Consider the following 15,225-nt stretch of genomic DNA (forward strand, 5'->3'; position numbering starts at 1 on the left):
CCAGCTATTTGGGAGGCTGAGGTGGGAGGACCACTTGAGCCCAGGAGCTGAAGACTGCATTAAACTATGATCATGCCACCACTTTCTAGCTTGAGGGGAGGGAAAAGAAAAAGGAAAGGAAGGGAGGGAAAAGAAAAGAAAGAAACACTTAATGTATAGCTACGGTAATTAAGACTGCATGATATTGGCAAACAGTCAATTTCCAAGTGCCATAAGAAGGCAAAAGAAAAGACAATCTATGAAACAAAATAGAATACAGAAATAGACCCACCCACACATATATGCCCAACTGATTTTTGACAAGATGTAAAAGTATTTCAATGGAGGAAACATGGCCTTTTTGACAAATGATGCTGGAGTAAGTGGATATTTATAGGTGAAAAAAAAAAAAACAACCTTGACCTAAGTCTTACACATTACACAAAATTAATTCAAAATGGATCATGGGCTTAAATGTAAAACTATAAATCATGTAGGAAAAACACATAGGAAAACCCCTAGGGCTGGGGGGAATTGATAGACAATACCAAAAGCATGATCCATAAGAGCATAAATAGATAAATCAGATTTCATCAAAATTCAAAATGCTTGCTTCATGAAAAACCCTGCTAAAAAGATGAAAAGACAGGCTGTAGACTAGAAACGTATATATACAAACCACATATCCAACAAAGAACTGGTATGCAGACTATATAAAGAATTATCAAAACTCAATAGTGAGAAACCAATTCAATCAAAACATGGGCAAAAACATGAACCAGCATTTTACTGAGAAGGAGATACAGATGACAAATAATCACATGAAAAGATGTGCACCCTTAGCCATGAGGGAACTGCAAATTAAAACCACAATGGCAAAAAAAAAAAATAGTGACAATGCCAAGTACTGTCAAGAATGCAGAGAAACTGAATCACTTGCACATTGCTGATGGGAGCATTAAATGGTACAACCACTCTGGAACAGTTTGGTCATTTCTATAAAGGAAGGAAAGAAGGAAGGGAGGGAGGGAGGGAGGGAAAAGGAGAGAAGGAGAGAAAGGAGAGAAAGGAAAGAAAGGGGGGGGGCGTTATCCAGTCTCCCATTGATGGGCATCTAGGTTAATTTCATGTCTTTACGATTGTAAATAGTGCTGCAATACTGATCATAGCCAAAAACTGGAAATAAATGCCTTTCATCAGGTAAATGGCTAAACAAACTGTGGAATGTCTGTAACATGAAACACTACTTAGCAATAAAAAGGAACAAACTATTGATACACACCACAACCTTGAAGAATCCCCAGGGAATGATGCTGAGTTAAAAAGCCAACCCCAGCCGGGCGCAGTGGCTCATACCTATAACCTGAACACTTTGGGAGGCTGAGGTGGGAGGATCACTTGAACCCAGGAGTTCAAGAGCAGCCTGAGCAACATAGGGAGACACCATCTCTACAAAAAAAAAAAAAAAAATTAATTAACAAAGTGTGGTGGCAGGCACCTGTAGCCCCAGCTACTCAGGAGGCTGAGATAAGAGGATCAATTGAGCCCAGGAGGGTGAGGCTGCAGTGAGTCATGATCCTGTCACTGCACTTCAGCCTGAATGACAGAGTAAGACTCTGCCTCAAAAAAAGCAAACCCTGAAAGGATACATACTGTATGATTAGAGAAATGAGGAATTGATTAGTGGTTGTCAGGGGTTCAGGGGAAGGTGGGGTGAGAGGGAAGTTGGTGTGGCCATAAAGGGGCAACATGAAGGATCCTTGTGATGCTGGGAATGTCATGTATCTTGACTTCATCACTGTCAATATCCTGGTTGTAGTGTTGGATTATGTCTACCACTGGGGGAAGCTGGACAAAGGTACACAGAACCTCTGCATTATTTCTTAAATTAGATGTGAACAATTCAATTAGAATATGGGCAAAGAAATGTAAGACAATTCTTACAACTACATGCAAATCTACAATTATCCTAAAATAAAAAAGTTTAATTAAAAAAATACAAGGAAGTGATCCCCATGAAAGTTAGGACAGCAATTACTTCTGGAGGGAAAGTGGAAGCTGTGATTGGGAATGAGTGGCTGGTAACATTTCCTTCCTGACCTGGAGGTAGTTACCAGGGAGTTTCTGTAATTTACCAAAGTATGCATTTGTTTTGTGTGGTTTTCTGTACCTGTGTTTGGTTTTACAATACATTAAAAAAAAAAAAAGCAGCTACTTCGTCTGTCTAGATCCTGAAGTTAGCAAATATGAGAAAGTATTCCTAGTCAGTCCACAATTGACATGTATTATGAGCAAGAACTAAGCATTTAGCATCAGCAACTAAGATTCTGCTGTTTGTTACAGCAGTGTAATCGGCACATCCCGACTGATACTTATGCAGTAGGACAGTTTATAGATAAGTTGTCTGAATTCCAGGGCCCATTGGTTCACTTAGAACCAGTGAATCTAGCAAGGAATGGCAGTGTGCCCTTGGCGGTGGCGGGTAGAGAGGACTGTTTGGTAATGTTAAGTAAGCAACAACTAAGACAAATTCCCTGCATAGGTTTCAGACTAAATCGTACCCCTCTCCTCCAAATTTATCTGTTGAAATCCCAACTCCCAATACACCTCAGAACATGATCATATTTGGAGATAGGGCCTTTAAAGAAGTAATTAAGGCTATTTATGAGATTATACAGATGGGTCTTAATCCAATAGGATGGGTCCCCATATGAGAAGAGGGAGAGACACCAGGATGTGTCTTCGCACAGAAGAAAGACCATGTCAGGACACAGTGAGAAGGCAGCCATCTGCAAGCCAAGGAGAGAGGACTCAGGAGAGACCGTGCCTTCTGACACTTTGATGTTAGGTTTCCAGAACTCCAAGGTATTTCACTGTGGTGACCAGAGCAGACTAGTACACCCCAGGACACAAATTGTCCACTGAAACATCAGATGACAATCTTGCACCAATAGGAACAGATCATTTCATTCAGCCATGCCACCCGTCCATTGCAGATTGCTGCCTACCTATGCCCAGCACATTACAGAGTGGAGGTGGAGATAAACAGGAAGCCTGGAACCAGCATTAAGCATAAGCATGGTTTCAGTAGGGACAGGACTGGGGATTTCGGTGTGGTGGCAGCTCCATCAGCAGAGAACACACCTCTGCCATCACGAAATCCCCAGTCTCATCTCCCTGAACCTCTATCCTCACCTGCAAGGGATACGGCTGCTTCCAACAGGGATGACGAGCAGGTGCACAAATCAGCCACTTTGGTCCACGTGGGCAGTGTCAGAGGGTGGCTGGCTGCGTGTGTCTCTTGTCCAGCAGCAGCCTGCGTGGCGCTACCATCTTCCAAACAGATAAGATTCCAGGAGAGCGCTCTTCTAGAGTGGGGGTCACCCAGCCTGCTCTGGCAAGTTTCAAGGGTTCTTAAATCTACAAGGGACTCTTCAGGTCTACCAAGGTCTGGGGAGGATGGTCCAGGACACAGTCTCCTGCTGTGAACACGGGAAGAACAGTTTTCCCAGCCTGCAAGTGTCCTCCTGGATTCAGAAGGGACTCTCTCACGTCCCCACCCTATCCCCCAAAGCAATCATCGAGCTCTTGTCATTTGTCTATATGGAGAATGCAAGCACACCTTTACAAAGAGGTCATTTCACTTTTCATAGGGTTGAATGCATCCCAAATATAAAACATTGGCAACAGACTGTGAAAGAAAAATAAATCTTGGGGCTCCCAAATCACCAATGTAAAGGGAAAAGTCAAGCTGGGAACTGCTCAGGGCAAACCTGTCTCTCATTCTATTCAAAGTCATCCCTCTGCTGGCTGAGATAAACGGGTATCTGATTGCCTCCTTTGAAAACACTAATCAGAAAGTAAAAGAATACAACCACTTGTCTCTTATCTACCTATGACCTGGAAACCCCCTCCCCACTTCCAGCTGTCCTGCTTTTGCTTTGAGTTGTCTCGCCTTTCTGGACAAAACCAGCGTTCATCTTACATATATCGATTGATGTCTCATGTCTCCCTAAAATGTACAAAACCAAGCTGTGCCCGGACTACCTTGAGCACGTGTTGTCAGGACCTCCTGAGGCTTTGTCATGGGTGTACGTCCTTAATTTGGTGAAATAAACTTCCTCAATTGACTGAGACCTGTTTCAGATTTTTGGGGTTTACAAAGCATATGCTAAATGAGCCCGATTTAGGAAAAATTGGCAAAACACAAAAGGCTGTAAAGAAAAGCAAAGCTGCTGTTTGATCCCTCCTCACTGCTGCAGAAAGACCCAGAAAGACTGCAGAAAGGCGGTGACTCACGCCTATAATCCCAGCACTTTGGGAGGCCAAGGCGGGTGGATCACCTGAGGTCAGGAGTTCGGATCACCTGAGGTCAGGAGTTCGACACCAGCCTGGCCAACATGGTGAAACCCCATCTCTACAAAAAAAATACAAAAATTAGCCAGGCGTGGTGATGGGTGCCTGTAATCCCAGCTACTGGGGAGGCTGAGGCAGGAGATTCACTTGGGCCTGGAGGCGGAGGTTGCAGTGAGCAGAGAACGTGCCATTGCACTCCAACCTGGGCGACAGAGAGAGACACTGTCTCAAAAAAAAAAAGTAATCAAGCCTTCACTTAGGCTAATCTGTTCCCTTGTATCTTCCATGCCACAGGTCATAGCTCTGTCCCGAGGCCACACGTTAGGTCCTGTATTGGGGGAAAACATGGTAAGCATTTGGGGACAATGACACCCTCATATTGCCCCCTGCCCATCCCCTCTCTTCCTGTGCACACAACCTCACACTCTCCAGGTTAAAAAGATCTTCCTCCTCTTAAGGAAAAGGGCTGTGCACTGGGGCTGCTCCTGCATGGGCCGACAGCATCCACTGAGGACCCAGGGAGGGATGGTGTTCAGAAGAGACAGACATACCAGAGAATAGGCCTCATGTCGAGAAGAGGGGATGGAGCCCCCGAGGCGCTGTACCCAGCCCGGGCCCCATCTAGTTGGCAGGAATGGTGAAACTAAGAGTCCCCTCCCAACCACTGGCTCAGCAGGTGCAGTGTGGAGCACATACCTGTTCCCAGCTTGCACACGCATGGAAAAGCACACGCATGCTCCACCAGGAGCAGTGAGTAGGTATATGATGTTGGAAAGGGCAGGGTAGAGGGAAGCTGGAATAAGCAAACAAAGCTGACCCTGGCCATCCAAGATACAGCTTTTCAGCAGCACCGATGGTACCTTCTGCCACTCCCTTCCTTCTTCACATCCCTCCTGCCTGAGGATCCTGCTCCCTGCAGGTACCTTCACAGGAATGCTGCACCACAAGATTTAGATTTGACCTTCAGGAGCAGCAGGGGCTCTGCAGAACAGATGTACACAGAGCTGGTGCTAGATAAGCCCACCTAGAACGCCTGGCTCGGAAGGACCATGTTAAGAAATGATTGGCCCTTTCCCAGCACAATGAATGGGAAATGGGGGGGACGGCCCCCGATTAAGTCACCCAGCATCATCTCGACCTATGTTCTGCTTGGACAACAGCCTCTCCCTCAAGTCCACAGCTTCAGGATGCCGCAGTGGGCAGCACCTAGTCACAGAAATCAGGCTCTTTGGTTTCATATCAGTGTGCATCATTAAAGATCTAAATACAAAGCAAACAAACAAACAAACCAGAAGGGGAAAGATTGCCCATGCTTGCCCTCTGCCTACAAATCCTCCCCATGCCTCTCTTCCACGTGGCTGTGCCCAGAAGACAAAGGGCACGTTGGTAAAATTGTAATTTCCACAAGACAGTGGAATCCAGCTGGGCAGGCCTCAGGGTAGCTGGTTTGCACCTGGATCCCTACCTGTGCCAGAAGGACCTTGCTCTTGGACACTCTTCGAGTTTCTCCTACCCTCCTCTCCAAGCAGGAGCCCTGCAGTGTCTCCTAATTTAGAGGAGATGGACCTGGAGTGGCATCAGGCAAACCACAGAGCCTTAGGAGGCCTTGGACCACAGACAGCTGCAGCCATTGGAGGATGCTCCACTGGGATTTGAGCATGGGGCATCTTCCACCTTCAAGAACCAGACCAGTGGTTTGCTCCACCATTTGTGACCTCAGGGAAGGCCAATCCCTTTGAGCCTGTTTCCTCCTCCATAAATATAGGAGCAATAATGGAGCCCACCTCTAAGGGGGTTGCCTAAGGCAAACACGTCCAGTGCAAGGCACATGGTGTGTATCCAATAAGACTGATCTGTCATTGCCTCTTGACACAGCCATGCCACTCCCTCAGCAAACACGTACCAAACTGTCAGTGTCTATGTGAAAACAGAAGTAACCTAAATTCTGCCTACATTATGTACCCCACAAACATCACCATTAAAGGTAATGTAGAAGTAATAATCATCTCAAAGTTTAAAAGCCCAGTGTGATTAACATCAGAACTAACACTTTGCAGTTCCGAAGCCAGGCACTAAGTGTTTTGACGTAACAAACAATTTTCCTAATAACCCTGTCAGGAAGGAACTATGATCATGCCCACTTTACAGATGAGAAAACTGAGGCATAAGGAGGTTCAACAACTTCTTGAGGTCACACAGCCCGTTGATGTCACAGCCAGTTGCTAATATTTATATCATAAAAACCTGAGGGATTATGCACTAAAGGGTCCATCAGGCCAGGCGTGGTGGCTCACGCCTGTAATTCCAGCACTTTGGGAGGCCAAGGTGGGTGGATCACTTGAGGTCAGGAGTTCGAGACCAGCCTGGCCAACATGGTGACACCTCGTCTCTACTAAAAATACAAAATTAGCTGGGCATGGTGGTGGGCACCTGTAATCCCAGCTACTTTGGAGGCTGAGGCAGGAGAATTGCTTGAACCTGGGAGGAGGAGGTTGCAGTGAGCCAAGATCTGACATCGTGCCAATGCAGTCCAGCCTGGGTGAAAGAGGGAAATTCCATCAAAAAAAAAAAAAAAAAAAAAAAAAAAAAAAAAAAACAGCCATCAGCGGCAGGATTTCTTTGGATTTTCTCTATTTTTATGGGGTTAATAACCATGTACATTTTCTAATTAGAAAATAAAAAGTTTTGTGTTTAAGCAATCACACGCAGGAATTCCCCATGCCTCGGTGCTGAGGTAGGACACACATGTTATGAGTTCCTTAGGGCACACCCCAGGCCTAAGAGGTCACAGAGGGAGAGATGGCTTATAGTGGAGGCTTCCCTGTCCTGGGCTTCAGGGTGGGCACTGGTGTGTGCCAGGCCCCTGCCTCCCCTCCACTCTCAGCCTCAGCCTTCTGCTGGTAGCATCTAATGGCACTTGGGTAAGACAGACATATATAGACCACTCCGGTGCCCAAATTCCCACAACAGCTGGTTTGGAAGTGCTCGCCCAGCATGGCTCTGGGAAGGGGCAGGGGACCAAAGCTGCAGATGCCCAAAAATGATGTTATTTTGCGAAATCCTACCAGTTGATGCCAAAATCAGTCTACTCGTTTGCCTGTCATGCAATCTTTCACATCTGATGGCAAGAAAGGGAGGCTGCTTATTTTTAAAAAAAATTTTTTTAATTTTATGCATCACAAGGATCAGAGCCACAATCCCAAGATGTAGGCAGGCGCCAAGAGCCACTTGAACACTCTTTAGAGTCCTCAGGGCCCCACTTGACATTTGTGGACCTTCACATCCAAGGCGTGAGCTGCTGTTAAGAGCAGAGGAAGCCGCTGCCTGGCTGCCGGGCAGAGGGCCAGGACTGGCTGAGAGCTTTCAGAGTGACCAGCTGGAACCCCTCAAGATGACCAAGAAGAGAAGGGCATCGTTGAGGGTCCTGGCCCTCTGAATAGGGTTGCCAGATTTAGCAAATAACGAAACAGAATTCTCAATTTCATTTGAATTTCAAATAAACAACCCTTTTTATTTTTTATTTTTAGTATACATATGTCCCATACAATACTGGGGACATAGTTGTACTTTAAAAACTATTTGTTATCTGAAATTCAAATTGAACTGGGCATCCCATACCCTACCTCTGAGCTGGGAGACCAGAAAGTCTCAGGTAATGGTAAGTGGGAAGAATAAACCAATAGGCCCAAATGAGACTGATGAGCTACTTTGGACACTGTGTTCAGGGAAGGACGCTGAGAAGAGGACATTCAAGCTGAAAGCCACGTGACTAAGCAGGGACAGTCGTTGCAGGTAGAGCAATTAGTTTGTGCAAAGGCCCCGTGGCAGAAGACAGTTTATGTGGCCCGGGAGCAGAAAGACGACTACTGAGACTGCAATGAAGAGGGTAATGGGGGTGGGGGGAAGGGTGCAGGGTGAGGCTAGGGGGGCATCTAAACCAGAAAGGGGAGTTGAATTTTATTCTAAGTGCATGGGAAGGCTTTGGAGCATTTTTAGAATGACTTGATTGGATTCAGAGATGTGCACACAGCCCAAAGAAACACACAGCATCCTAAGCTGCCAGGACCAGAACCGGGGGCAGACAAGTAAGGTGGTCAGGGTGGGAAATGCAAGGAGACCCTCAATCTCAGATCTGTCTATGCGCTGACTTTTACTGGCCCTCAGTCCCCTCTCCCAAACCCTGCACAGAAGACACCTGATGACTGAATCACATGACCAGTCTCACCCTCTCAGCAAACCCACCCTCCCTGTCTGACCTGCTCTGGACTAGGAGGAAGGATCGGGAGGGCATGGGAGAGCTTTACTCTGCACTTGGCCCTTCGGGGACCGGCTGAAGGTCTCATTTGCTATGGGTTGGCCCCCGGCCCCTCCCCACCAGCCTACTGTAACAAAGGAGAGACTCCAGGCCAGGCTCTCATCTTGGGCACAGGCTTCCTAGAGCTGGGGGTCAGCAGTTCTGTCTTCTCAGCCGAGCCATGGCCAGCAAAGCTGTCAGGACAGTTTGAGTTTCTGGTCCTCCAGCCCAGCGGACTCTCACCCTCAGCTGGGCGCCCCACCTCACATCACTGCATCTCGCCCCTTATCTCACGCCAGAGGGGGACCCCAAGCCTGCCTCTTTGAAGCAGGGAGCTCAGGGACTGCTTCCACCCCCTCAGCTGAGCAGCTTTGTGGCCCCCAAGGCTCCTTATACCTTCAGCCATAACCAGGAGCACTGGGCTCACCTACTTGACCTACCCCTGCCTGGGCAAAAGCCGGATGTCCTGGGGCCTGGACTTGAGGGAGGTCCCCATCTGCTGGCGAGAGGTGGCATCACAGCCTCAGGTGAGCTGCCGGGTCGCTCCTCTGCCCCGCTCCCACCTGCGGTACCCAAGAAGCCTCTGTCCCAGCCACAGCTGATGTGTTTGGTGAGCTGTGTGTGTGGCCTCCTCGGGTTCCCTTGGTGGACACACGCACAGTCCTGGTCACTCAGCAGGTTGCCGAATCCCAGACCTCACCAAGGTATTAGATCCTCCATTGCAATCCCCAGTGGGTTCCCTCTAACCTGACCCAAGGAAGTCAAGGCTGTCCGCATTCTGCGTGCTGCTACCGCAGAGGTCTGTGGGGGCTCCCTGTTTCCTGACCCCTGTCTCAGTACCGCTGTCCTGTTTCTCCACTGAAGACAGGTGGTCAGGTTCAGCAGGCTCTGTGAGGTCTGGAAGGTGGGCGTTGCCAGAGCCAGTCCTCCCCTCTCCTAGGAGTAGCCCAGTGCAATGTTCTAAAGAGTCACCAGAGACGCTGTTGAATGCAAACTCCAGAGCCTCTGGCAACCTCGATTAGTTGTTCTGCTGGAGGCTGGAATGCTATTTTCAATCATTGCTATGGCCATAATCCTCAAACAGCGGGCATTCAACTTGGTGGGACATGCCAAGCTTGTTGACAACAATCCGAACCCCATTCTGATTCAACACCTGCCGGGGTGGAAACCAAGAATCTCTCTTTTAACAACAGGATCAGGTGATCCCAGAAACAGGTAAGTTTACTTACCCTAAAGAGACCCAGTAGTAGGTAATTTTATCCTCACTGAAACGTAGGAAGGTGGAAGTGACTACCATCCCCCTGTACAAACAAGGAACCAAGCTGAGACCAATGACCAGCCCAGGGTCATAGCCAATATGGAGCGGAGCTGCGATTAATCTGGGGATGATGCTCCAACACCTTTTAAACCTGTGTGTCTTGTATGGGTACAAATCTGGGCAAAGCAAAAGCCCAAGGAGCTGATTGCTGTACCCTGGGAGTTAGGGACCGACCTCTGTTATAATGTTTCCACTTCCAAGGTGGCTTGAGATCATGAGGAATTGCTGAAACAGTGGTCAAGGGCGCAGTGAGGGACAAGGATGGCTGAGTAGGACATTTTGGCCCTGGGGCCCTGAACGTCCTGCGTCCAATACCTGGCCCATATCTATCAGCTATGTGACCCTTGTCAAATCATCGAACATCTCTGAGCCTCACATTTTTCATCTGTGAAACAGCTATTGAGATACTCACACTGCTGGGTTGTGAGATGAGAGGGGATGTGGAGAAAATACCTGGCACATCACAGTGCTCAATAAAGGGTGCCTGTATGAGAATAGCAGTCCTGGTCTTGGAGGCAAAGCCTGGCTTAGGTCCGCGTTGATGCTGAGTAGGTGTGACCTGGAAGAGTCACCCAGTTCACTGAGCGACATCAGTGCAGAACACACATTAGACCCGCTCTGCCCATCTTAAAGCCCATTGAAAGAATGGGATGGAATTATGTGTGAGAATATCTGATGAAGCTGAAAAGTAGTCCACTGATGGATGTCATCATTTTCATTTCAATTCCAGGCTACTTGCAATGTGAAGAAAACCTCTCTTCCCTTCATGAATCTTTCTAAAGCCTAATGTGGAGGTTAGGTGGGGAGACCTCACTGGGATCTGGGTCCCCTGGGCCCCCTCCTCCTTCAGAAAGCTTTCCCGGATGCCCCAGGCTGGATTTGAAATCCCATTGCTATGCTCTCAATGCATCCAGGATTGGCCTCCACACTTTTCATCCCCTTAAATTCTTTCCTTTCTCCTCCATCTACTCACCCCACCTCCCTCAGCCATCACCACCCTCTGTGAGTCCCCCTTAGCAAGGCCCATGTGAAATTCATCTCTGTCTGCCCAGACTAGGGGACCAGTCAGTGCTGATGAGTTGCATGCCTGGGTTTCACCTCACTGGGAGTCTACTCTGTTTACTTTCTAGATAACTATCCTTCAAAGAGTAGATCGTTCATTGTATGTGTCAACTTGAATTGACCCCGGGGTACCCAGATTAAATGTTCCTTCTGAGTGTATCTGTGAGGGTGTTTCCAGATGAGATTTGCATTTAAGTCTGCGGACTCAGTAGATGGCCCTCCCCAGTGTGGGTGGCATTGTCCAATCCATTAAGGACCCAGAGAGAGCAAAAAGTGGAAGAAGTAACTCACCCCTTTTCCCCTGCCCCAGTGTTGAGCTGGGACATCTCATCTCATCTTCTCCTGCCCTCAGACGGGGATTTATATCAACTCCCCTGGTTCTCAGACCTTTGGACTTGGACTCAGTTACACCACTGGCTTTCCTGGGTCTCCAGCTTGCAGACAGCAGATCTGGGGACTTCTCAGCCTTCACAGTCATGTGAGCCAATTCATCATAATAAATCATATATATATATAAAACCTGGTTCTGTTTCTCTGGAGAACTCTAACACATCACCTCTTCTCTTTTTTAGAGGAAGCGTTTAAGTGAAAAGCTAGAACTTTGGGTTCTTCCTCCTACTTTTCTGCAATATTTGGATGTGGACAAAGACCATTTTTGGGGTCTCTTTCCACCCAAACCCAAGAATACACTTGTCTTTCACTCCCCATCAGAATCCCCTGTACCCATCCCCATCCTCTTGGGACTCAGATATCTAACTCTGCCAGGATTTGTCATCAGAGGGATGGTTATTCCTTCAAAGAATTCATTTACATTCACACCCAGTAGGGTGGCTAAATTTTAAAAAAGACAGTGCCAAGTGCTGACAAGAATGTGGGGAAACTGGAATCCTTATGGGTAGGGATGTGAAATAGTGCAGCTACTTTGGAAAACAGTTTGGCAGTTCCTCAAAATGTGAAATATAGAGTTGCCATATGACCTAGTTCCCTCCTAGCTATATATCCAAGAAGATCTATGTCCACACAAAAACTGTCACACGAATGTTCATAGCAGCAACATTCTTAATAGCCAAAAAGCAGAACCAGCCCCAAAGTAAATCACCTGAAGAATGAGTGAGTGAAATATGGTATATTCCTACAATGGAACATTTGGCCATAAAAAGGAATGAAGTACTAACATGTGCTGCAACCTAGACAAACCTTGAAAACATTATGCTAAGTAAAAGAAGCCAGTCACAAAAGACCACATATTATCTAGTTCAGTTCGACTTCTATGAAATGTCCAGAATAGATAAATCTACAGGAACACAAAGTAGATCTGTGGTTGCCTAAGGGTAGGGGCCGTGGGAGAAATGGGGAGTAACTGTTAATGGGCCTGTGGTTTCTTTTTAGGGGTGACGGAAATGTTCTGAAATTGATTGTGGAGATGGCTGCATGACACTGAATATACTAAAAGCCACTGATGTGTACGCTTAAGTGGGTAAGTGGTATGATCTGTGGATTAGCTCTCAATAAAGCTGTTTAAAGATGAGAACATATTTGCAATCAAAAGAGGTCTCTCTGGTCTTAGTGTTGTGGTTCAACTCACTGGCTGGCAGGTGGCAGAGTGGCCTTGCTTACCAGGTGGGATGTCTCCAGAGGGAGCTTCCTCGAGCCCTTGGTTCCTCCTGTTGCTGGGAGGGAGCGTTCAGGGACCCGCACCCCACTCCCACCGAAACCACCACCACAGAAGACAGAGCACAGAAACCAAAATGATCACTCCCACACTTGTTCCTCACAATCGCTCTTCACACTTTTATTGTTATTTCTCTTCACATGGCAGATACAGAGCTGTCGTCTTGAAGACCACCACTGACCAGGAAACGCCACTTTTACAAAGCCATCCCCCCTTTTCAGGATTGGAACAGTTTTCCTGACCATTTGGGAGCATTGAAGGGCGACCAGCACATTTGCACATGCAAAAAAGTAGTGACCCCAAGGCCTCAGCCACACTTCCCAGCGCTCACCATGGGCTGCAGGTGACTTGCCAGGTTTGGGGTTTGTGAGCTCTCCTCGCTGCTGAAGGGAGAGGCCCTCAAGAACTGAGAGGCCGGGGTATGGCTCATGAGTGTTGACATTTACGGGACAAAAGCGTATCATTAGGATAAGGAACAGCCACAGCACTTCATGCTTGTGAGGGTTAACTGTAGGAGCCAGTGAAAGGATTCCAGTCTATGAAAATTTAAAGCAAACAACGGTTTTTAACTGGGTGGGAAACAGGAAAACTGTGATGTCGGCCAATGATCACCATTTTTCTGCCCATGTGAGGGTCCGCATGAGACCCTTCTCCTAGATCCTTATCAGACCCCATACTGCAGCCGATTGACTGACTCATTAAATAACACAAGTTATAAAACTTTAAAAATGGGGCATTTACAGTCAGGGACATAAATACGTGCTTTTAAAAGTGTCTACATACATATTTACAGAGTTGCAAGATCAACCATAGTAGCCCTGAAAAAAAAAAAATCCCTTTATTGTGTGACAAATCGTGCTCATCAGAGCTCCCTCCTGCTCTGGGTTTGACAGCTCACTATTGAAACTGGAGCTGAGAAAACAGCACCCAAACGGTCTCAGACATCCTCGTCTGGGGTCTGCCCCAAAGGCACAAAACCCAAGAACCTCACTGAACTGGGTTCGAACGCCAAGCTCAGCTCACCCGTTTCTCCGAGACACGGACTGACTGTCCTCCAGACAGCAGGAGTCAGCCCCGTCCGCCCCTGGCAGGATGGCCTCTGAAATCTCTTCTTCTTCCCCCTGTGCTTTTTAATCTTCCCATTTTTTTTTTTTTCATTTCCCAATTTGTTTGCTTCCTATTGCAGCTAATTTGAGAAGCTCAGACACTAAAGGTGTTCATGGTCCCACCAAGTGTGGCAATGAAGGGCACAGGAGATCCCTCCCCTCCATACACCATCCCCATTCCCTGCCCTTCCCAAGGGAGGAAATAGATCTGTAAGTGGGGACAAAGTCTTTCTCCCAGGTGCACCTGCTTTGAGGTTCTCTGCAAAGACTCAAGAGCAATGGACTGATGAGAATTTCAAGTCTGGAAATGACTCAAGAGCCAGAAACTCAAGACACCTTAGGCAAGAAAGGGGATTTTCCATGTGCTGGGGCCAAGGGGAATGTTCAGGCTTGGCTCCAACGTGCCAATATGCTATTGATTCCCAGAGATGTTGCGGGGAGAGGGAAGGTGGGGAGACAGGGGTGGTACTGAAGGGGAACTCAGCCTCCTCCTGAAGGCCTTCCTAAGGCTGACCCCTGGGTCAGACAAAAGTCCCCATAATGGCAAAAGACAACTCAAGAAGCTAAAAGCAGGGTCAAGGAGCTCTTGAAAAATTGCATAGTAGGAGAGGCCCCACCCCAACAGGAAGGCTGAGCTGCAGAACACGGTCCCAAGAGCTGCATCCAAGTATCATCCCAAAGGACAGCGTGGAGTCGGCCGCCTTCCTGCCGCCCTGGGGTTCGGGACCCTTGTTTGAAGACCACTCGCGCACCCGCACGCGAACACGTGAACACACACGCACGCACACATGCACGCACGCACATGCACTCCCTTTCTCTCGCAGGCTCACACAACTGGGATAGGTCGGTACTCCCTGCAGGGCAGACTGCCAGTCCCTTTGGCTTCACTGATTCCAGGTCACTTCAGGTGCTGAGGAGAAAAAGAAAATAAAAATAATAACGGTGAGCACATATTCAGTGCCGCTCACGGTGGTCCATGAGTTATTGCGCTTAATTTTGTAATTAAACTGTTTATTGAAACATACCATACATACAGCAAAAAGCGCAGCTTGATGAATTTTCACAGTGAATACACCTGCAGAGCTGGCGCCCAGATGAAGAACCAGAACATGAGTCGCTCATCAGCCCCCGACCCGTGACCCCTTTAAGGATACATGAACCCTCCTGCCCTCCGGAAGAACCACTGTCCTCACCTCTAACACCGTAGACTGATTTTTAAGTTAAATAAATAGGGTCAATCAGTACATCTCCTCCTGTGTCTGGCTTTTTCCACTGAGTGTTTGTGAGAGTCACCCATTCTGCACGTGTGGTTGATGTTTTCAACCTTGGTGTTGTGTAGTGTGCTGCTATAGAAATACACCACCTCGGCCGGGCGCGGTGGCTCAAGCCTGTAATCCCAGCACTTTGGGAGGCTGAGACAGGCGGATCACGAGGTCAG

The 15,225-nt window shown here is 47.7% G+C and overlaps 1 protein-coding gene across 1 annotated transcript in view; it reads right to left on the reverse strand.

The window, feature by feature from the left end:
• Positions 1 to 12,773: 12,773 nt before the first annotated feature.
• PRDM2 (PR domain containing 2, with ZNF domain) overlaps positions 12,774 to 15,225 on the reverse strand; it is a 56,111-nt gene continuing 53,659 nt past the window's right edge. The window contains exon 5 of the mRNA XM_011939927.1: positions 12,774 to 14,697. The gene's annotated coding sequence lies outside the window, so the exon portion shown is untranslated. The remainder of the gene's footprint in view (positions 14,698 to 15,225) is intronic.

Source organism: Colobus angolensis, unplaced genomic scaffold (assembly GCF_000951035.1).
Source record: "Colobus angolensis palliatus isolate OR3802 unplaced genomic scaffold, Cang.pa_1.0 Scaffold185, whole genome shotgun sequence".
Taxonomy (NCBI): domain Eukaryota; kingdom Metazoa; phylum Chordata; class Mammalia; order Primates; family Cercopithecidae; genus Colobus; species Colobus angolensis.